A 14,222-nucleotide genomic window follows, 5' to 3' on the forward strand; every position below is an offset into this window, starting at 1 on the left:
CAAAGAAACCTTCAGCTTGGGGGTGGGGAGGGGACAGAGAAAAGGGCTGAAGTTTACAGCTGAATTGTCAAGATTTTAGATGAAGAGTTTTGTTAGAATGAACAAATCTACAGATTAAGTTAAATTTAGAGGTAAATCCATTGACATCTGTGTGATTTAACTGAGTCATAATTCTAATGGAGCTGCACTAGGTATGACTAAATCTGAATCTTACCTGATGTAGGCAAGCAATAGTGCCATCACATCATCATCAGTTATATTTCTTTTCCACCTTTCCTCCCATCAGCTCAAGGCTGCATACTTGCTCCCTCACCCCATTTTTAAACTCACAATAGCTCCATGAAGACTCAGAAAACTACCACCAGGTGGTGGCCACAGCCCTATGGAATGAATTACCTGCAGATATACTCCAGGCCCCCTACCTTTTGTCCTTCTGAAAACAGGTTAAAACCATACTGCTCAAAGAGGCCCTTGGAAACATCTTACACCTGTAACATCGTTGTGGCCCCTATACTAAGTTGATATTGATTTCAATTTCCCATCCAGGTTTCAGTCTTTTTTTTGGGGGGGGGGATACCTTGGGTTTTTAATGTTTCTTAGTTCTCTATTTATATCTTTGTGGGTGGTATTGTGTTGTGGCATTTTAACTGTTGTTAGCCATCCAGAGTAGTGCCCCGGCACTAGATGGGCAGGATATAAATATAATGAATAAATACCATACCATACCATGGCATGGCCTGGCCTGGCCTGGCCTGGTCTGGCATACCATAAATGTCTTCAAGAGCTGCCTGCAGCATTTCAAACAGGAGCCTTGCGGTGCTGTTCAGGCCAATCAGGTAAGGAGAACTGAGGTAAGAAACAAAACAGGGAGCTTCTTTTCCCTTCCCCTGAAGACCTTTTTTGAGCTGAAAGGATCAGGGAGCAGGTAATAAGGGAACTCCCTGCCTTAGACTGAACTAAACCTAACTTTGAGCCATAAAATATTTTCCTTCAAGGGCTATCCTTAAAAGCTGCAATGCTTGCACAAGCAACTTGTAAAGAGGGCTTCTGGTAATCAGTTTCAGCATATATAACAAGATTCAGCTTTCATGGATTTGCAATGGATTACAATCCCTAAAAAACCCACATCGTTCAGATTCCATAATGCTTTTTTGGTTGCTTTTACTTTTAATCAAGTCTAGGGTAGTTTCTCCTTTAGTGCCAAATGACACACATTTGGGATTGCCTGATATGATCAATAAACCCAGAAATACCCCAATCTTTAGGGGTACTTTTGTTTTGGAGGTGTGGAAAATGGCAGAGAAAGAACATGACTTGCAGGGACAGGCAAGGAATTACAGGACGGGAGAGTCTTTATACATATGGGTGAAATGGAGATAACCTTATTGAGGAAGTCCATAAGAAATCCGTAAGTTTTGGCAGCCCTTTCTTCAGAATCCTTAACCTTACCTTCCTCAGATTTCAGATGATCTCAGTCAGGAAGGCTCTGAAGCCAAAAGAGCTTCATTTGTGAGGTTTTTCATTTAGGTTAACCTGAAATTCCCATCCCTAGGATGTATATGCACCCTCCATTCTTCCGGTTAAATCCTATCTTCATTTTTTCTATCCACTCCCTTCTGCCAACAGTCATATCAGCATTCCAAGGATCAAAGGTTACAAATCTTTGTTAGATTATGGTGTTTTTTGAAAAAAGGCCAAAATGTACAATTTATCGAAATTGAACTAGCAACTTGAGATATGCATGCTTGATCATTATAGGGCTCATAACTGAACTTGCAGAAACCAACTAGGTTATAAATGGAATGAAACAAAAGAATAAACAACACACACATGATGGGAGAGTGGTTTATAATGTTTATAATAATGTTTTGCATAAAGTCCTTGTCATTAACATCCATCTGGACTGGGCTGATTAATTCTCCATGCACAGGGGAAGACTTCAAGAAGCAGGGGATCCAAAGATGAAAGGAGGTTTGACAGCCGGAGAGACAAGAAACAGTGCAGTGCCTAATTTGATGCTGCCAATCCCTAGATCATGATGATTTTTTCTCTTATTGATCTCATTACAAGCACTATGCACAAGTCAGCTAATTTCTTTTTTTTTTTCAAGTAGCAGGGGAGAGAGTGCATGCTGTTGGGGAGTTTGAAAAGGCCTCCACAGCTGGAAAGGCTAAAATGGAGTTTTTGAAATCTACAATCCTCTGCCACTCCAGAACTGCTAGTTTTTGCACCGACAGCTGTCCTTTTCTGAGCTTATATTTGAGACTGGAAAACAAGCACACACATGCACCATTACTCACTAAAATATTACATACACTGTGTACACACACACGCGCGCACACACACACACACACACACACACACACACACACACACAGAGAGAGAGAGAGAGAGAGAGAGAGAGACCCTAGTTACATCATGTGTATTAATTCGGTCAAGGCTTTCTTGGTTGTGCTACAGAAGCATTGGTTGCTTGGCTTATGATAGTCCTGGCCTGAGAAGAAGATTTATACATCTAGTATAAATCCAGTCTAACTTTTGCTTAGCATGTAATTTAAAAGAGGTGCTCCCTCAAGTGTTGAAAGACACAGTTTGTCACAGCACATATTTTTCCTTAACTCCTTATCTTGCATTTAGCATTCTTTGTTTTCTGATTGATCATGGAAAGTAAACAGGCACCCGATTTACAATTCTTGCTGAGGAATTCCTGTACTATGAAGGGAAATTGGGTATTTGAAGGAAAAATGCACCCTCCAATGCCTAGGATCCTCATTGCCCCAATGGACAGGAGAAAAGGCAGTTTTGCGTCATCCTGCCAGTTCCCTCCCCCGCCATGATGTTATTCACCATCCTATGTTTGCTGCTCTCTGACACAGCTGAAGCCCTGATCGGTTGCATCAGGACAGGGAGATAATAAATGTGAGACCCTGAAAGGAATAAGAGTGAGAAACTGTAGCTAGAGATAGAAATGAAATATGTTGGGTTTGCATTTCCCTATGAAAATATCCATTTCACACCTCCCAACACTGGCAACGGGGCAAAGCACACATTCGGAAATACATTTCCAAGATACCCAGTGTGTTTTAGTGATGAAAAATGTATACCAAATCATATATACATCTGAAAAAGAGATGAAAAAGTAAACTGTAAAATATATATTTGAAAAAAAAAAACCACACATACTGTATGCTTTAGTCCATGGTGAAAAGGCATAAGAATGTGTACATTAGGAAAAATATGTACAGGAGTATGCCATGTCACCAGGGACGTGGTGGTGCTGCAGGTTAAACCACAGAAGCCTCTGTGCTGCAAGGTCAGAAGACCATCAGTCATAAGATCAAATCCACGTGATGGAGCGAGTCCCCATCACTTGTCCCAGCTCCTGCCAACCTAGCAGTTCAAAAACATGTAAAAATGCGAGTAGATAAATAGGCACAGTGGGAAGGTAAAGGTGTTCCGTGTCTAGTCGTGCTGGCCACGTGACCATGGAAACTGTCTTCGGTCAAACGCTGGCTCTACAGCTTGGAAACGCACCCTAGAGTCAGACGCGACTGGACTAAATGTCAAGGGGAACCTTTACCTATGCCATGTTAGTCTGTGCAAGCATTATAGGTAAAAACAAAATAAAAATAAAAAACAAAAATATAGTGGCAACTGAAAAGCTAACTGTTACAGTTTAGTGTGATCTTCCATGGATAAAATCCACTCCTTCAGACATAAGAGAGAGAGATTCATTTCTCTACAGTAGCTGTAGTTGTTATATATTCGAAGTTCTGCCACACAGAGTGACCCAAATATAGATGTATATTCTTCAGATTTAAATCTGGGAACCTTGACCTTTAGATGTCAGCTGATAAATACTTCTTTGTTTAGGATTTGGACAGTGAGCCTGTGGACTCATGCTACTTTTAACTTTTCTTGGCATTACTTATGCTACCGCTAGCAAATGCCAGTCATTACGGTGGGAAGGAACAGAGCTGAAACTCATGGTCTCAAAATGTTTTCTTCAGTGAATATTTTATAGTAGGAAATGATTTACTAAATACCCTAGATTTTACATAGAGCATCAATAGTTTATATGCAAAGATGATATAACATGAAACTAATGGCTAGCATGTGATGGATCAAAAACTGCCCTTCTGTGAAATTTGCCTCCCTTCCCTGTTTGAAGATTTTGGTTGAGAAGAGGGGGATGTATGCGTGTGTGTGTTTATGGGTGTGTGTGTGTGGTACTGGAAGTGAGAGGCAGAGAGAGGGGGTATGAAAGAGAAGAAGTGAAGAGGAGAAGAAGGGGAGGAGGAGGGGGGAGGTGGATGTGGACGAGAAAAGGGTGTGTGCTCGCACATTATTGGCAATATACAATCTCCACACTGTTAGTTCCATCCACTGTTGATAGCAGGCCCATGTATGGCAATGTTGATCAGAAAAGATATCCCACCGTGGTACAGATTTAAATATAACATACTCCATTCTCGAAGAATCATAGAGTCCCTATCTTCTTGCCAACAGCATGTCATGTCCTCCATGTTCTTTTTCAAAAGATAGCAGATGAAGAGAACTTTCTCCCTCAGAGATGCATGTGCTTCAAGGCCTAAGTTTTGTTAGAGCCTACCAGAGCTGAGAAACGGAAAGGATCCAACTGACACCTGAGCTTTGTGTATCCTTTCCCCCTTTTTTAAAAAAATGTATAGTATTATGAATGCATACAGTGCTCTAGCTAGCCACAATCTTGAATTTCTGCCAAACCCTATCAGCAAAGCACAATAAACAAACTCGCATACTGCTGGCAGCGAAATAAGTAAACTTGCACACTGCTGTCAGCACAGATCAAAATCTTTGAAGCAGTGCTTTCGTGTCAGCTGTCAGAAATGCAGAAACTGACATTCTAGCTTGATTTCTTAAACACCCACAAGGCAGCAACAAATTATGTGGTGTCAGTTGTGTGGTAAGACTTGGATATGATTTTTCCTCCCCTTACAAATTACAATTAAAAGATAAAACAAAATACATTGTTTCATGATTTAGGGTGTCATCTCTATTTAGACCTGATACTGAGGCACTAGAAAGAAGAGCCACTATTTGCCTTCAGAAGAACTAATTGTTCCTGGTTGGTGTTAAAATAACCACATAGACATAAACTGCCCCTCACTGGAATTCATTTCAATGTGATTTTATACAGACTTCCATTGTGAATGTGACAGCACATTGTAAATGCAGTCACTACATATGAAACACAGTAAAAGATAAAATAGTGAACTGTGCTGGAATAACAACAACAACACCATATACAAAAAGTGATCATTGATAAAAGTCATATACACTTACCACACTGTAGTCCATTCCTCACTCACAAGAACAGGTGACTATTTATTCTAAATGTATCTCAGTGTTCTTATATTCTGTCCCACATTTTTAAGGTAAAGCCATATCAATGAGAAGACCATGTTCACACACAGTGTAAACTGTACATGTGATAAACATGATTTGCATACCAGTAGATGAGGGAGCTATGACAGGCTGCAGGTCATAATTGTGACCTGCAGGCTATCATAAGCAAACTTGGTTTTGCCACTACAAAATGTACAAAGTGGCCTTATGTCACAATGATAACCAACTATTAGTTCTGTGTATAATACTGCACAAGAGAAGACCATGGACAATAAGAAGAGTATTGAGAGCTTTCTTGAAGACCTGTAGTTATGGAGCTTAACAGATTTGGTACTGCATTCAGAAGACTTGGGGCTACTGGAGAAAATGTTCCCTACCTTTCCCCAGATTTAGGCAGGCATGTAGGAAGGCCCTCCTTTGGTGATGATAAATGAGAGGAGCTAATATCTTCAAGCAACTTGGTCCCAATTTATACAAGACAAAGGTGAGCAACTATGGCTCTCCAGATTGACCAACAGGAGCCCATCAACCATTGTCAACATAGCCAATGGTGAGGAACTATAGAAGATGCTGTTCAAAAACATCTGGAGAACCATATCTGCCTTCCCCTGATTTAAGTCTATAAAACTTAAAACCAAAATTTTAAATCCAGCTCAGAAGTATATTGGCAATACTGGCCTAAAATAGATGTCATATGAACCAGTTGCCTGACTCCTATCAATAACTAGGCAGCCATATTCTGTACCAGCTTCCAACCACCTTTAAAGGCAGTGCTATACAGAGAACATTACAGTAGTCCAGTCTGAATTGTGCCCTTCAATGACAGCTTTGATTCATTTCATGGCCATATTATTAAGGAAGTCAAATCAAAGGAAAAGGAATCTTTCATCAAAGCAGTTTAGTCTGCCTCAATCTTTTTTGGCCGTGGCCCATTATCTGTGATAGGCAGGTTGTGATGCAAGAAAATAAGGCTGTTGGAATCCACCATCATTTGTCCCTGTGGTCATTTGAAAGTCATGGCTGTTGGCAATATTTCTTAAATCCATTATATCTCTCAAAGCAGAGGTACAAAGAATGGACAAAATGCTGGACAAGAAGCAACAGCCCTTGATTCATTTCAAGACAAAAAGATATTGTAGTGTTCATCCTTATTATGTTAAGTAGTTATGAATATTCATGTTGCAGGCTAATGTTGCTGAGAGCCGAGAGATATGTATTTGTTTGTGTTTTTATTGTCTGATTTTATATTGGAAGCCGCCTAGAGTGGTCCGGTGGTCCAGATAGGCGGGGTATAAATAAATAAATAAATAAATAAATAAATAAATAAATAAATAAATAAATAAATAAATAAATAAATAAATAAAAAAGAGTCAGAATCAGAGAGTGAGTCAGTCAGAGAGTCAGAGTCAGAGTGAGAGAAGGAGACAGAGTGTGGTATTTGGGAGATCTGAGGTGTTATTAGAGTGAAAAGTGAATAAGATCTGTAATGACAAATAGAAGGTTGGGATTGATGATAATAGAAGTTACCTATGATTAATATTCAGAGATCTGTAATCAATAAAAATGTTTTATTTAAAAGACAGTGAAGTTTGGATCTGCATCTTCATCCTTCCATAATTAATGTTGATTTAGTGATCGACTGGTGGCAGCGGGTCAAAAGGAGGAGGAGTTTGCCTTCGTGTGCTCTGTGTTTGGAGGGTCAGGCAAGAGGCACGGGGGCAAATGTCACAGATATATTTTTTCATATAGCGCATAGTTCAAAACTGGGATTCACTGCTGCAAGATGAAGTGATGGCTGTCAACATAGATGGCTTTTAAGGAGTTTTATATAAATTCATGGAGGTTGTCACCATCAATGGTTACTAGTCAGGATGGACAGAGATCGTGTCCAGCATTAGAGGCAGCATAATAATAATTACGTACCATCCTTCTGAGTAATGGCAACCCTGGCCAGGGTTTCCTAGGTATAAGGTACTACAAAGTAGTTTACTATTCCATTCTTCTGGTGGCACTCCCAGTTTGTCCAAGGCTAACCAAGCTGGTTCTTCCCCAGGGGGCAAAGTGGAGAATAAGGGTGCTAGGCTTCTGACTCCACAGACAAAGACACAACTGACAGAGCAATCCACCAAGGATTAAAAGTAAACCTCTATATATCAGTTGCTGGAGGACACAAGATAGAGGGGGCAGTTGTTCTCGTGTTCTGCTTGTCGGCTCATCATGGGCAATTGTGTGAACAGAATGTTGCCGGCAATTGTGTGAACAGATAGCTCTTTGGCTGGATTCAACATGGTTCTTATATCTTTTTATTCTGTTAATCACAACTTGATTCTAAGCATGGTAAATTACTATACATGCTGTGTTCCTGCAAAGCCATCTAGCTATAGAAGTGTGGCTTTGATGGAGGGCCAGAAAAATGACAGAACTAAAAATAAGTGTGCAGATTTGTATTTTGTTTTTGTAGGGATGTAGCAAAATCCTATCCATCAAGTCCTTAAAAACTGGCAGCAGCTATCAAATGTCCTATACAATGTCCTTAGGTGAATTGTGTTGTGTCTACAATATTGTTACTTCAGCTGTTTGCCATCACTTCTGAAGTAATCAGTTGTCATACAAGTCAAGATGCAAGAGCAATATCTGAACATTGAGCACTGGTGTTTCCTCTTGAGAAATTGGTTTTCCCATCAGAAGATGCATATCGACTACATGCAAAAACTAAGGTAGTTTTTGAGAATGTTTCTTTGGGGAGGTAGACAGAGAGTTTAAAAGAATCCCCCCTCCCAGACACCAATCTTTTATATCTTCTTATATTTCAGATCATTTTGGCTTCCTTAGTCACTCCATGGGGGTTGTTCCACATGACAAATGATCTCACAATAATTCATACCCACAGCAAACACCCCCCCCCACACACACCCAGCATACTCTGGATCTAAGACTTCAGACTGAGATTTGTTTATCACCCCCCTGGAAAGGCAGAGCTATCTCTGTATCCCCTAACTCAACAATGTATGACAGCATTTCTATTTTCCTCTTTTCACTTCTAAAACATTCAAAGGAAGAGAGGGGAAAGGACAAGAAGAACAAGATCAAGAACTCCCCATCCTCTAAGCCTCCAAGAGCTGTGATTCTCTGTGAAAGTAAGTCTCAGGGCCCACTGCTTTAGTATGTGTCTGTAGTACTATCCATATACAGTGGTGCCCCGCTTGACGACGATAATGCTTTCCAGCAAAATCGCTGTACAGCGAAATCATTGTCAAGCAGAAAAAACCCATTGGAATGCATTGAAAACCGGTCAATGCATTCCAATGGGGAAATACCTGATCGTCCTGCGAAGATCCTCCATAGGATGGCCATTTTCTGATGTCTGTAAAGCGAAAATAGGTCAGCAAAACAGCGGGGAGCCATTTTGTGAACCGCCAATCAGCTGTTTTTAGATCATCGTTAAGCAAAAAATCGGTTCCAGAAGCAGGGAACTGATGGTCGTGAAGTGAAAAAACCCCATTGAATCATCGTTTTGTGATTGCTATATCATTGATTGGTGCCTTGTCGTGGCGAAGGGGCTTGAGTAACTCAGAGAAGCTATGGGCTATGCCGTGCAGGGCCACCCAAGATGGACAGGTCATAGTGGAGAGTTCTGACTAAACGCAATCCACCTGGAGTAGGAACTGGCAATGCCACTCCAGTATCTTTGCCAAGAATGCCCCATGATCAGAAATAAAAGGCTAAAAGATATGACGCTAGAAGATGGGCCCCTCAGGTCGAAAGGCGTCCAACATGCTACTGAGGAAGAGCGGAGGATAAGTACAAGTAGCTCCAGAGCTAATGAAGTGGTTGGGCCAAAGCCGAAAGGACGCTCAGCTGTAGACGTACCTGGAAGTGAAAGGAAAGTCCAATGCTGCAAAGAAAAATACTGCATAGGAAACTGGAATGTAAGATCTATGAACCTTGGTAAGCTGGAGGTGGTCAAGCAGGAGATGGCAAGAATAAACATCGACATCCTGGGCATCAGTGAACTAAAATGGACAGGAATGGGTGAATTCAACTCAGATGATTATCATATCTACTATTATGGGCAAGAATCCCGTAGAAGGAATGGAGTAGCCCTCATAGTCAACAAAAGAGTGAGAAAAGCTCTAATGGGATATAATCTCAAAAATGATAGAATGATGTCAATATGAATCCAAGGCAGACCTTTCAACATCACAATAATCCAAGTTTATGCACCAACCACCATTGCTAAGGAGACTGAAATTGACCAATTTTATGAAGATTTACAACACCTTCTAGAACTGACACCAAAGAAAGATGTTCTTCTCATTCTAGAGGACTGGAATGCTAAAGCACTGGTTCTTAACCTTGGGTTACTCAGGAGTTTTGGACTGCAACTCCCAGAAGCCTTCACCACCAACTGTGCTGGCTGGGGTTTCTGGGAGCTGCAGTTCAAAAGCATCCGAGTAACAAAGGTTAAGAAACACTGCACTAAAGTAGGGAGTCAAGAAATAAAAGGAACAACAGGGAAGTTTGCCCTTGGAGTTCAGAACAAAGCAGGGCAAAGACTAATAGAGTTTTGTCAAGAGAACAAGCTGGTCATCACAAACACTCTTTTCCAATAACACAAGAGGTGACTCTATACATGGAAATCACCAGATGGGCAATATCGAAATTAGATTGATTATATTCTCTGCAGCCAAAGATGGAGAAGCTCTATACAGTCAGCAAAAACAAGACCTGGAGCTGACTGTGGCTCTGATCATCAGCTTCTCATAGCAAAATTCAAGCTTAAACTGAAGAGAGTAGGAAAAACCACTGGGCTACTCAGGTATAATCTAAACCAAATCTCTTATGAATACCCAGTGGAAGGAAAGAACAGATTTAAGGAACTAGATTTGGTGGAGAGAGTGTCTGAAGAACTTTGGATAGAGGCTCATAACATTGTAGAGGAGGCAGCAACCAAAACCATCCCAAAGTAAACGAAATGCAAGAAAGCAAAGTGGCTGTCCAACGAGGCCTTAGAAATAGCAGAGAGGAGAAGGGAAACAAAATGCAAGGGAGATAGGGAAAGTTACTGAAAATTGAATGCACACTTCCAAAGAATAGCAAAGAGAGACAAGAGGGCCTTCTTAAATGAACAATGCAAAGAAATAGAGGAAAATAACAGAAAAGGAAAAACCAGAGATCTGTTCAGGAAAATTGGAGATGTAAAAGGAACATTTTGTGCAAAGATGGACATGATAAAGGACAAAAATGGGAGGGACCTAACAGAAGCAAAAGACATCAAGAAGAGGTGGCAAGAATACACAGAGGAATTATACCAGAAAGATCTGGATATCCCGGACAACCCAGATAATGTGGTTGCTGATCTTGTGCCAGACATCCTGGAGAGTGACGTCAAGTGGGCCTTAGAAAGCCTGGCTAACAACAAGGCCAGTGGAGGCGATGGCATTCCAGCTGAACTATTTAAAATATTAAAAGATGGCGCTGTTAAGGTGCTACAAGTTTGGAAAACTCAACAGTGGCCAGACCACTGGAAAAGTTCAGTCTACATCTCAATCTCAAAGAAGGGCAGTGCCAAAGAATGCTCCAACTACCATACAATTGCACTCATTTCACATGCTAGCAAGGTTATGCTCAAAATCATACAAGGTAGGCTTCAGCAGTATGTGGACCGAGAACTCCCAGAAGTGCAAGCTGGATTTCGAAGGGGCAGAGGAACTCGAGACCAAATTGCTAACATGCGCTGGATTATGGAGAAAGCCAGAGAGTTCCAGAAAAACATCTACTTCTGCTTCATTGATTATGCAAAAGCCTTTGACTGTGTGGACCATAACAAACTATGGCAAGTCCTTAAAGAAATGGGAGTGCCTGACCACCTTATCTATCTCCTGAGAAACCTATATGTGGGACAGGAAACAACAGTTAGAACTGGATATGGAACAACTGATTGGTTCAAAATTGGGAAAGGAGTACAACAAGGCTGTATATTGTCCCCCTGCTTATTTAACTTCTATGCAGAATACATCATGCGAAAGGCAGGAATCCCAAACTGGAATTAAGATTGCTGGAAGAAATATCAACAACTTCAGATATGCAGATGACATCACTCTGATGGCAAAAAGTGAGGAGGACTTAAAGAACCTCTTAATGCGGTCTAAAACTCAACATCAAAAAAGCAAGATCATGGCCACTGGTCCCATCACCTCCTGGGAAATAGAAGGGGAAGATATGGAGGCAGTGACAGATTTTACTTTCTTGGGCTCTATAATCACTGCAGATGGAGACAGTAGCCCCGAAATTAAAAGATGCCTACTTCTTGGGAGGAAGGCAATGACAAACCTTGACAGCATCTTAAAAAGCAGAGACATTACCTTGCCAATAAAAGTCCGAATAGTCAAAGCTATGGTTTTTCCTGTAGAGATGGATGGAAGTGAGAGCTGGACCATAAAGAAAGCTGACCACCAAAGAATTGATGCCTTTGAATTGTGGTGCTGGAGGAGGCTCTTGAGAGTCCCCTGGACTGCAAGGAGAACAAACCTATCAATTCTAAAGGAAATCAAACCAGAGTGCTCACTGGAAGGACTGATCCTGAAGCTGAGGCTCCAGTACTTTGGCCATCTCATGAGAAGAGAAGACTCCTTGGAAAAGACCTTGATGTTGGGAAAGTGTGACGGCAAGAGGAGAAGGGGACGACAGAGGATGAGATGGTTGGACAGTGTCATTGAAGCAACCAAGATGAATTTGACACAACTACGGGAGGCAGTGGAAGATAGGAAGGCCTGGCGTGCTCTGGTCCATGGGGTCACGAAGAGTTGGACACGACTAAACAACTAGATGGTGACGATAGCGATAAAAAACTCATCGTTATGCAATTTCCTCGTCAAGCAGGGTAATCGTTGAGCGGGGCATCACGGTATTATAGCTTCTGGAGTCAACAAAAACCCTCAAGTAGGGCACTTAGGCCTGCTGCTTTTTCTTTTGTTTTGCTCATGAGAGCAACAGTGAGTCTGAAGAGGAGAAGGGCCCTGCTTTCATGTAGGTTCTACACATCAGCTGGAAACAATTCTCTTCAGAGTCATCACTCCCATGGAGAAAGTGATAATAGAAAGGATAGGGCGAGATGCTCTCTTCTGAGGCTATAGAACCTTAAATAAGTTGTGTCTGTTGTCAGCATTTCCTCCCAAAACCATATGTGAATTTTGGGGGGGGGGAATGGATTTTCAAAAAAATAATTACATGTTGGCAACACGTACAACAGAAGGGGCAGTTGAGAAAGGAGAAAGGAAAATAATGTGGGCATTTATTTATTTATTTTCGGTCTTGTTTTGTTTTGTTTTGATTGGGTTTTGAAAAAAAAAACACGGAGCCAGTGTGAAAGTGGAAGAAACAGTGGCTAAGAACAGGTTTTTAAAAAATCTCCAAAGCAGTAGGAAGGAGTGCTTTTCTTGCTGATCTCTTGGTACCCACTAGGATGATAGTTTTCACACTAAAAAACCAAATGCGAATATTTGGTAGACTGCTGCCAGTCCTATGCATTAAAAAACCAACAACCCTCTCTACCTCCCTTCCCTTCCTTTTTCCTTATCTTAACCACTCTGAAGTGTATAGACAGGCAAACAAAAATATTACAGTATGTGGCATATTACAAAGCTGAGCATGCCTGCTTCCCTCCATCTCCCCTACAATTTAGATGGGGAGCGAAGCCAACTTCAGAACCGCATAGGAATACCAAGTAGGATATGACAAGCCATTGCCCTATAGAGATTTTCTTTCTCCTTTTTTCAAGCACAAAACCGATTAAAAAACAAACAAACAAAAAACCACCTACCTAAGCCTCTTCTGGCAGTTTCCATAATTGCATGCCTGATATTTACTGCAGTAAATTAAATTCTTTTGCAATTTAAACCCAACATGGATCAGTTTGTGCAGAATAAGAAGCACAGGAAAAAGGAAACAAATGCATCTTATAACAGCATTAAACCAAGCCTCTTCAGTCAGGCAGCCCAGGTAAGTATTCTTGAACACAGAGAGGCTTAAGCAGTATTTCTTTTTATGGTTCCCTATTAACTGGGCATATTCTGTATCAATAGACCTCAATTACACTTAGGAAGTTTGAAAAGTGAAGCTCAACAAAACCATACAGGCATATTAGAGCAGTGTGGAACATCGACATCCATCTGGTATTTTTCAGCAATTTCTAGTCAATTACTACATTTCATCATCTGTAATCCTCTTTTATCTTTGGTTCCTGCAGCTATAGTAATTCTCATCCTGCTACCTCGATGGCTTTACTGTGAATTTTTATTACCTAGGAGTAAGTGGCTTCACTTCTCTTTTTAGCTAGCATATTTTCTTTAAAAAAACACCCCTCTATCAGCTTTGGAAAAAAACTTAATTGGAAAGGGAAATGAAACAGATTAGAAAATGTTATGGCAAATATGTAAATCACACTGACAGCAGTAAAGAAAGCAATTTAATATTGGAAACAATAAAACTAAGCATTCAGTAAATCGGAGTTAGCTGGGGAGGCCCCTTTAAAAAAAACAACACTAAGGTGTCCTTTTGTAAGGAAGTTGGAAACCCATTAAAATTAAGAGGGTGGTGATGGAACCCATTTTATATATATTTTTCCCCCAGGGATTAAAATGCATTTTAGAACACAGTCCAGGATCCAAAGGGTTTTGCAGGCGATTCCATGTGCCCAACAGAGGGTTGGGTCTTTGTTTCTCAAAGTACTTCTGGCCCAATGAGATGACCCAGAATAGTTTATGATATAACAAAGCAATGGCAAATATTTTTTAAAGTGGGTGGGAGAGAAGGAAATTTTGCTGAGTGAACTC

This window comes from Pogona vitticeps, chromosome 3 (genome assembly GCF_051106095.1).
Source record: "Pogona vitticeps strain Pit_001003342236 chromosome 3, PviZW2.1, whole genome shotgun sequence".
Lineage (NCBI taxonomy): Eukaryota > Metazoa > Chordata > Lepidosauria > Squamata > Agamidae > Pogona > Pogona vitticeps.